Source organism: Teleopsis dalmanni, chromosome 2, assembly GCF_002237135.1.
Source record: "Teleopsis dalmanni isolate 2A chromosome 2, ASM223713v2, whole genome shotgun sequence".
Lineage (NCBI taxonomy): Eukaryota > Metazoa > Arthropoda > Insecta > Diptera > Diopsidae > Teleopsis > Teleopsis dalmanni.
In genome coordinates, this window is record NC_051847.1 from 154,828,386 (window position 1) to 154,839,733 (window position 11,348).

The following is an 11,348-nucleotide window of genomic DNA, read 5'->3' on the forward strand; positions in this document are numbered from 1 at the left end:
AAATAGTATCGTTAGGATCTAGTGGTCTAGATGCCACATTTAGTGGCAGCGACTTCATCCTACGCTTAGTTTCTTTAGTGGGTTCTGAAATACGAGCATAAAAGTAAATGATCAATGCAAGTGTAATCTAATGAACTTCTATAAGTTTAGACCGATAGATCTCAATTGTACTCTTGTATTAATAATTGTGTATAGCAGTGTATATAGAGTGTTTGAATGCTACCTTGGACTTTCGAGTGAACCCATTTTCCTATGAAACATTTTATGAGTGAATTAGACTCATATTTTTGCTTTTGTGGCATTTGAGCATGCGCAGCTATGCTCAGCTTCAACAAAGGCCACAATAACAGAAGCAAGACATTAGCACGGCACGCGGCACACAACAATTTAAACCAGGCTTAAAACGCGAACCCATATGCGAAGAGACGGAAAGACACCGGGACATACGTGTATACATATGAATGGACAGCTTGTCGCTTTTGGTGGTGAAGGTGAGATGCGCTTTACTTAACCGAAACATTTCATTAGAAATGTTTTTTCTTTTAATTTTTTATGTTTTATGTTTTATGTTTTAAAGTTGCCGCTTGGATTTTAGTATTGCTATAGTTTTTAGTTTTGTTGCATTCTGCTGCAGTGTTGCTTTAGTTTGTGCAGTATTTGCATATGCAACTTAGTAGTTGCAAATGTATCTTGCAAGTGAGAGTTAACGTATTTCAGTATTTCATTTTTTTCTACTGAAAAATATTTCCTCGGTCAATTTGATCAGTGCGGCTGCAATCAACAGCGGTTTCATTCATTTGTCTGTGGCTAACAAAACGTTTTGCTAATTATTATTGTTGCTGGAAAGATATTTGATTACAGTGCGGACATAAAAGGCATGCTGTTTGGCCATACAATCATAACTGGCCGTTATAAAGATCATAAATTCATTTTCAATAAATGATCGCAAATGAAAGTTTCTCATACATTTTATGCAGCAATTAATTTGCATGAAATTAATTTATTGCAGTTTGGAAAGGTAAGCTAACAAATCCAATTTGAAGAGTTATTAAAAAGATTCGATTGAAAAACGAATTTAATAGTTATTAACAGAAAGTTTTTTCATATGGCAATAATTGTGTTTTATGGAGATTATTGGTTTTTACAGTTATAACAAGAAAAATTGGCGTGAGTCTTTTCGAAACTTATTTAAATACTAGTATTCCTTCATAAAATTAATGACTAACAATTTTGTAGATCAGAATCTAACTACAATCTGTAATCTGAATTTTTATCCAACTTAAAATCAAGATACTTGGCATGGACTATATTAAAGATTTAATTACTTTACAATTAAGACCACGACTATAAACGAGTAAAGGCCAAAGCTGTTCTGAAATTAAGCAGAACAATTATCAAACTCTTCCCAAAACTGCTAACAAGTCACTGTAGACTGCGATTCCATCTGAAAAAGATTGGTTTAGCAGAAATCGATTCCTGTCGACTCTTTTGAGGCCAACAAAAAAGAGCAGAACACGTTTTATGCGCCTGCCCAGCTGTGGCAAGACGAAGACTTAACTATCTAGGTAATGGAGTATTGAGTCCCGAACACCTAGCAAAGATGCGGCCCACAATTGTGACAAAATTCTTCAAAAGTTGGGAATTGGACTAGTTATGCGAAAGGCTGCAGAAAATATCTTTCAGATCGCAGTGCATGTACAGCCCATCAATAAAAATAATAATAATGAAACCACTGCTAATGTGAAATCAAAAGAATAAAATCTTAATACTGCATATTTCATATAGGCCATTGTGTCACAATATTAAACTCGAAAAGTTTAAACCTATCGGCAGTTTAACGCTTCTTATTGTTCGATTATTTTCAGTCTGTTTTCAGTTTATCATTAAACAAGTGACAGATCCTACATTGATGAATAATATCAATGGTTTTTTAAGCATACTATCATTTTGGAATTCATAACATAAGAAATTAATGAATTGTAATTTTGCTAGTAACTTTTGCTAGTAAATTATTAAAAGAAGTAAATTCTCTTTGTTATTCTCTTTGCGAGTGGCATTCCGACGTGTGGGAGCAGATTTTAGAAATTAATTTGCCTGCTTTGTTAAACTCGTTATCCTACACGTACCAAAGATACCGTTGTTGTCATGTACCAACACTAATTATTGAACACTAATAAGCTGAGTCAACTTATTGACAGAAGTCTAACATTGTTGACGATGAAGCGCTTACTAGATATATGATTGCATCTTGCAATCTTTCCGTCGATAACCTTGTTGCTTAGGACTCATATTGCTTTATATTGAATTGCTATTAACTTATGTTGCAGTTGCTAGTAGATAGAAGAGACCCAAACTCTAGTTGGTGGTTAGGCATAAAACAACAATATCTAGCAGAAATAGCGACTGATTTTTAACCAAGTTAATATTCCAGTATAATTAAGAATCAAAAGTACGATCCAGTTACTGACAATCGAGCTTAATTTAAGAAAGGTGTCATTAATCGACGATAAAGAAAGATAAGCTAGAATCAATCAATGATTAATCCCAATATAAAATTCACTGTGTCATTTTGACCTATGACGAGTGAAGCGTTTATCATATTGGAAAATAACTGATCTATAGTCTTTAAGTTCAGAGAATATCGCTGCTTTCAGGATGACTACTACTCGAGCAATTCTCCCACATTTGGGGTAATACAGAAAACTAAAACTATCAATGCAAATATTTGAGAGACAGGGAAGGGAGGAGCGTGTGCCCTTTTGAAAGTCAGTGGATATTACAGCGTCCAAATATATTTTGTCTGTTGCAATAGAGTAAGTTCATTGATCGTCATAGGTTTAAATACAGACGTTATAAATAGAGTTAAGAATTTCGCGAAGTCGATTGGTCGCAGAAGTTACTATGTTCCCATAGAAGTTTCGTCATGATAGATTTCGGCTACCTTATGATGTATTTCAAATCCCGTTAATTCTCTGTACCCAATAGATTTAGATTTCGGAATTAATTCATTGTTCCAGATTTCTACTTTTAGTTTATGCGGAGTTTCATAAACAGCACCAACATTTTTCAGGAGGTTAACATTTATGGAATGTATTCTACTAGTTTTTATGGAGTCGATTATGTGTGTATTGTCGATTTATATTTTAATATAAAAAAAAACTATAATTGTTCTGGATTTCCACCGGGCATAGATAATTTATTTATGAAAAATTACACTTATTAATTTGTGTTAAATATTTTATTTATATTTTAATTTTTTAAAAAGCATCTATATTACAGATATTTCTATATTTATATTGCCGATAGAGATATCTCCTGCGTACTCTGTACTTATACGTCCATATACTTAAAAGTATTCAAGTTATTCGTTACATTGTACTAAAACAATATTCCGGGATATTCGTTTTTGTGACATATTTAAAAAAACACCCATTATGTTTTTAAGCAAAGAAACACTTAAGTGTGAAAATTAATTTTTCATATAGTTTTTATGCTTTAGAAGACATTTATCATTTACTAAAAGGTTATAGAGCGGTCCGATAAAAAGAAATTTTGGGACCAATAAAATATTTTCGAATATGGATTTGTAATTATTAACACGTTTTTAAGCGGAATTTCAAAAACTAAAATAATAGATATTTGAAGCTAATATTTCATTGTTTTAAGCACCTTTTTACGGCCAACAAAAAAGTAGCTAAATGAGAAATAATTAATATTAAGTATAAGTAATTAAAGTAAAACGCGTGAAAACTTATGATAATCTGAAGAATGATAACAGAAAATTTCATACTTAGGTATCTTTACTATACACACAGGTATATGTGAACATAAGTATTACCGATCTCGTACTTAGTTAACGAGCAACCTGCTGTGTCTGACAAACGTGCTGACATTTAACATCCTAACACTTGTCACCGAAACAATGACAGCAGCAACAATAAACAATTGCTAATTGGAGGCTTTTTCTTCCAAGAGACTCGTTTAGTGAAATCACTTTGGGATGAGTTAATTCCGACTGGAAATTGGTACTCGTACGCGCATCTTTCAAACGGAAGGCGTAACCCGACACAGTATGTGGCTACTGATTTTTATTGCATTTTAGACGCCAGCCCAACAATTCATACATCTGACTTCATAGAAACTCGAGTATTTCTATTAAATACCAGTGTGTATGTATGTGTGTGTATCTGTGTATATTATTTGTATTAATAATGCATGAAAAATGGAAACAATAAAATTTAAATGCACTCAAAACATTTTCATAATTACGCTGATTAGAAATGGTTGCACTCAACAGTTGCAATGATGGCAATGATGACAGTGTCGTTGGCGATGGTGGTAAATTGTTGCCAACAGCAGCGGCGGTACCGCTTTCATATGTAATTTAAATGCTGTTAATCTTCTACTAATGAGCCTGACATGAAGAGGTTGTCTGTTTATGCGTTAGATTTATACACATTCGACGAGTTATTATGAATTTCGCTCTAAAGCTGGAAGCCAATTAAAGATATAAATAATTATAATTATAAAAAATTCATTTCGATATAGCAAAAGAACATTGTTAACAACTATTTATTTACATTATGTATATATGTTAATGTAAATAAAACTATCTTGTTAATAGTCACTACAACATTTTGTTGCATTTAAATTATTTTGTAATGCCTGCCACCAGCGGCGTTATGTTTTTTGGGTTCCTGATAGACATGGCTACAGTCAATGTATATACTCGTAACATATATATACTACAGTCACTACATATGTTAAATATTGAAATGGAAACTGACTAATGAAAAAGTTAATATTCAAAATATATGAACTATTTTATTTTATAATAAATTTAGTTACTTAATTGTTGTTTAAGTTGTTTTCATTCTTGTTGAGATTGTTTTCGTTACGGCGCTGTTATAAATTTCCTAATAACTTGACATGTGTAACAAACTCATTTACATTTACACATGTGAAATGATTAGTTTAACTTACAAAAATATAGGAGGACATATGTTAAAATGGTTTGTTTTTCTAATTTAAAATATGAAAATATATTTCGGGTGAAAACGTTAAATTTCTCATATTAATAACGCCATGTATTCAATATATTTGTTTGTTTGCCTATGCGTTATAAATGGGAGTATAGACACATTTCTCATAAATTCATAGACATGTTGTATATTACGATATGAAATACTAAGTTTAATTAATTAATTTAACCTTAAACCGCCAAAAATATCATAGAATTGAAAGTAAAATCAATTTTCTCAATATTGGCAACAATCACAAGGGAGGAATAAAAGTTTCCCTTAAAGGATTAGTGAATTAGTGTATATAAAAATTATTTTTATGTTTAAACTTAATGGACAAGAGCTATGACAAAAGAGTTCAGAGGACTGCAAGTGTTGGCATTACAGGAGCCCTCAGGATAGCCCCTACGGAAGTCCTTAACATAATGCTACAATTATAACCTGTTAACTGTTATATTAAAAATATCGCTTACAAAAGCGCTGTAATACTAAAAGCGACAGACATTTGAGCAGAACGTACATACGGTCATATCTGGACTCGACTGTTCCAAACTATTTGACTCTACATTTATGCTTTGAAGTTTAGGTGCTATTCAGATAATATTTCCGCCAAGAAACGAATGGGAATGAAGAAATTTTCAAACAAACTGCGTTGTATCAATTTTCACGGATGGCTCAAACAAATTACGGGGTAGGAGCACGAATTTTTACTCCATTTGTATATATAAACGACTGCTTTAGGCTATATAATGAAACCATAGTTTTTTAGACCGATGTTTTATCGCTGACGGACGCATGTCGGATAATTGCTTGTTACATCAATGATAAATGTAGTATTGCCATTTTTTTTTGACAGTCAAGTGGCAATCACAGTTTTTCAACTATTTATCATAAAATTAAAGAATATTAAACAGAAATTGACGAACTAACATCACACTCATCTGTGTTCCCAGACATAGGAACATTAAAGGGAATGAAAAAGCATATGGTTCAGCCCGCCTTGATGCTTTAGTAGATATATCCCTAGAGATTCATGTTACGCTGTAGATCGTTGAAAGAAGCTTTAAAACTCATTGAAAGGGGCCGCTTTAACACTACAAAGTTTATTACAGTCCTCTCTGGCCTTTTAATACTCATTGTAGAACTTGTAGATACTTATAGGAAAAAGAAGCTATTAATCATTTTCTCTGTGAATCTTCGGCTTTAACCTGCTGAAAAAATAGGTTCATAGGGAAGCAATTTTTTGACAGTTTGTTGGACGGTTAATCGGTAATGACAAAAGATCTGTTAAAGTAAGTTAAGCCGATGAGGTGAATTTAACAAGGAAAATGGTAGCAAATGGAGAAAATTTGCTAATTGTGTTGAACGGAAACAATCTACTGATTCTTTACTGCAACCAATCAACTAAGCTTCACAAGACCAACAATTAAAACAATAACGACAGTAAAAATAGATCGGCATTGAAAGAAAAAATAAAGTAATATATACGAAATATATGTACATAATTGCCATTTAAAAATTCTGTATATTATTTTCTAGTTAATATGTAAATATTAAAATAAAATAAAATTCTGTTATAAATACAAATTAACATAAAACTTTTTCTCTGTTAAATATTTTTTCTGTTATAGTTTTTCGCAAGGGAACATTTTGTAACATTTTTCCATTTTGGTTTATGACATCCTAAATATATTAGAAGAAGTGGAAAATAAAAATGTAAAAACTTACCTTTTTATGTTGGGCAGGTTCAATTATTTATCATAAATGTTGTTAAATTATATATTAGAACGTATAAACTTTTATTACTTTTTATCCGTATTATATGACGTATTTAAATCACATTCAAATAATTTTTATTTAATGTTAAATTAAAAAATTTTATTTATTAAAACTTAAACTTAACACAATCATAACAAAAAAGTATTCCTTACGCGTTTCTGCTTTCTATTTTCATTTCAGTAACTGCGCTGCTAACGCTACTGCAACTGTAGTTTTTAATTGTTTTTTTGATAACACAAAACTATTCCTACAGGGATACTGCGGTTATGCTTTGTGTCTTCATTCTAATAAATACGCTGCTTGCGGCACTGCAACTGTAATTTGTTGTTTTTTTTTATTTTTTCTATTTTATAGCGCATTCCACTTGATTATTTTTTGTAGAAGTGGAATTTTTATTATTTTATTTTCCAAAAGTATTAATTTGATTACATAATTTTATATTAATTTAACCAGTATTTCTAAGAGGTTTATTTTATTATTTAATATATTAGTTCATAAAAAACTTTTTATTTATTATTTTTTATTTATACATAACCTCTGTTTATCAAATTGGAGTTTCACTTTCCATACATAAACAAATTATTATTTATTATATTTATACTACATATTTAATTATTTATTATTCTTTAATATGAACTTATTTAGTTATTAAATTATTTCACACTTTTCAATTGTTTGAAACAGATTAACGTTGCACACTGAAAATAATATAACGAATAAAATTAAGCAATGGCAGCGATCGAAGCGACATCACAAATTGAACTACTCACTTCCTAAGGTTCTTCAATTACATTTTCGCTGATTATTGATTTAATGGTTTCTTTTTCGCCGTTATAAATGATGTTTTGCATGCTATGATATTTAATTCTTCATTTTTTCTATGCTATTTACCGTAAGTGTGGGGAAATTGTAGTAAAGACTTTTGTTTAAATATGTTGCATATAAGCTCATTTAAATATTTTACATAACTTATACATTGATATGTTAAATATAATCCACTTATATATATATACATATATATATATATATATGCTTACGTAGATACTATTAATATTTATTTTATATAATTTCGTACATTTTAATATTAACTCGACCGGAGGGAGTCAGTACAATTGTACCTATGCAAATTCAAGTTCCTGTAGTTAACATAGTTCATTCTTCAAGCATAACAGATGGAATAGTTTTGTTAACATTCAAAGTTAAATAAAAATAATTTGAGAAAAATATAAATTCACTTTATTCAAAAAAGAATTACAATCACTTGGGGAAACATAGTAAGTTATTGTAAAATTATATAGGTATTATTAATATAATAATAAATATATTATAAAAATAAATCCTGCGTGCTTTATTTCAAAATAACAAAAAATTATTCTTTTTGCATGGGCATGTGATAGAAGACTAAACGAATGAAATAAGAAAATTTTAATTTTATATAAATTTTATATAAAACTTATATATATAATAAATTATTCATTTATATTTATGTATAATATAAAAAAATTTGACTAAAATATAATTGATTTCAATTTTGTTATTTATTCACGTTGCCAGCATTTACATAGACTTATATACATATTCTTTTAGTGCGATCTGTTATGTTAAATAAACAAATCGACTGTTAACTTCTGCTAAAATCATTGGGTGTGAGGACTTGTTAAGATTTCAACCAATTTCAGTATTTCAATATATAAGTATGTATTATCTGCTTCAGCTTCTTATTAGTTGCAAAATACAAAAAAAAATTCTTATGTTCTGTACGAGAGATTCTACAGTATTTAACCAATTTGAGTTAATTTTTGATTACTTTTCGTTATAAAATCGACAATTACTTTGCTGTAACTAAACGAATACTCATTTTTAGAGCGATGTGATCTTATCAATTGTCCATATGAAAATGATCCTTTAAGTAAGCTCACACATATAGTCTATTGCTGATGTATTGGTGGTCATTTTATATTACTAACATATGGAACTACACATACTACAAATTTTTCCAAAACAAACTTACAGCAAAATATGTTAATGGGTTGCGCCACCATCCTATTGAAACCATATATCTTCCACGTCTATTTCTTCCATTTCTCGTCAACGAAAACAGAACATGTTAATGGGTTGCGCCGCCATCATATTGAATCCATATACATTCCACATCTGACATTTCTCGTCAACGAAAAATTAAGAATCTATAAAGCTATAGCACCCAAAATTAATAGCTTCTTTTATGGCTTAGTCGCTTTTAATCAATACGGGGCTCTAGACGAATTATCATATTATACAATTACTTTTTTTGTGTATGCAATCAGCTTACCACAGTTTCGTATTGGTTTCCACTGCTTCAGGCGCGATAATATTGTTTGAGATGAATCCATCAAACAAGAAATAATTCTAGTCACTGAAAGAAAGTTGATTTCGGTAGTATTTTGTCACAATTTTAGCACATTATGAATAAATCATAATAAAGTATTATCTAAACATATTATATTTATGTTATATTTGGCATATATTACTGAAAGAGTGGTGCCAAATCAGTACTATCAAATAAGTAACGCTTTAGGGATCCAGTTTCCTGGTCATAGCGATATCGCATGCAACTGTAAGGCAGATGAGCTTGCCAAGGCAGTGACTTTTCTCACCGATATTCACTTATAAGATATTGGCGTTCCACTTGCAACAGCTAAACTGGCAATTAAACAAAAATATCTAAACATTGCCAAGCAACAATTGGCCAATGAGCCTAGTTGTCGAATTTCTAGGTCGATCTGTACAAAAAACGTACGACTCAGCTACTCCAACTAAAACGGAATCTGCTCAGCACTACGATATGGGTGCTAACGAATCACTGTTTAATAGGGAGGCATGCTATGCAACTAGCTATTCCTTATAATAACCTTTGTCGCGGTTGCGGCTGTAACGACGAAGAGGAAACTGTTTTCCGTCTTTACCTAAGAGAAGATCAAAAATCTTGGAGGCCCCTTTTCTGACCGATCTGACTGAGCTGTCATCTTGCAATGTTAGGGACCTGGCCAGATTCATAGAATTGTCGGGTTGGTTTTCCTTCACCTAAATGGGGGAGTCGTTGCCTTTTTCGGAGTTGAACGTTTACTGAACACCTTGTCTATGTACAAACCAAATCTATTCCTGTGGTACTACATCGGGCCATTATTTTGAGCTCAAGTGGGCTTTCTTCGTATATAAGACCGGCACACCAACCTATCCTAACCTAACCTAACCTAACCTCCACTATTATGTATTTGTTAATATTGTTTATAATTTTCAAGAGGAGTTATTATGCGATGTGAAGAAAATAAAAGATAAGTACGATTCTAAAACAATTTTAAAATGAGGTAATTGATATAAGTGTTGAAGGTGTCCAAAATCAAATGTCATTTTGTGTAGAAAGTTTATCATTTTACAACTGTAAGTTAAATTACATATGTACATATATTGTATATATTATTTTAATTATAATACACAAAATATAATTGTTAATGGGTTGTGATTAATCATACCTAATGATCAATTGATCATTCGGTATTCAACTTGTATTCCACACTTCTTATAATGAATAAGATTTGGAGTTATCCTTATTAAGTCAAACTTGTAGAAATTTATTATGTTTTTTTGATTTATTCTCTTTTTTTTTGTTAGCAATTTCAGAATTATATAACTCAACTGTCGGTAGTTTTGGCTACAATTTTTTTCATCACAGTTTTTTTTTTTTTTTTTTTGAGGAGGAACTGTCCAAACAAGGTCATACGTTTTGATTTTAGTCGATTACCTCATAGTTCAGTTGAAATCAAAACATTTATTGACTAGTATAATATATTTCGTCAGTAATTTTTTGTAATTACAGTGTAAATTTTCATTCATTAATTTTAATCGCTTATCATTATGAAGAACTCAAATATTTTGATTACTCACCATTTGTGCAATTTAGAAATTCATTGTAATTATAAATGTTGGTGCTAAGATTGTAGAAACGTTTAAATACTACAAACAGACATTCATTAAGGAAAATGCGAATCTGCTGCATTTATCGGCATTCATAATAAGTGTTATTTGCATTTAGCCGGTAATATTTTTAATAAAATGTTAGATACGAAGCCAATTAATGTAGAATGTATAAGAAAACTTTGGGGAAAAAGCACGGTTGTACGCGGCATCCTTCCACCAATTGGATGAACACACTCCGCCAGAACGTGCGGCGTAAAAGCAATTAACAAATCTCGCTACTAGCGCCATCAAATCGTGAAATGTGTGTAATTATTATAAATTCAAATCTAACTGCAGCTATCCACCAAATAAAGAAAAACTGAGAACGGCGGACGGTGGACGGCGGACTGCACATCCAATGCAATCCAATGCAACTACTGTGATAAGCAAATGCCAGGAATACGCGCCCAAGCTAAACAAGTTATAGAGCTCGTCTGTCCGAGTGCAGATTAGAAATTTTATGAGTGGCAGTACGGAATTTATTTTTCTGAGATTGTGCGAACAACTTTGTTGGCCACTCATACTGGATGTGGTCGATTCGCCAGACGCTAC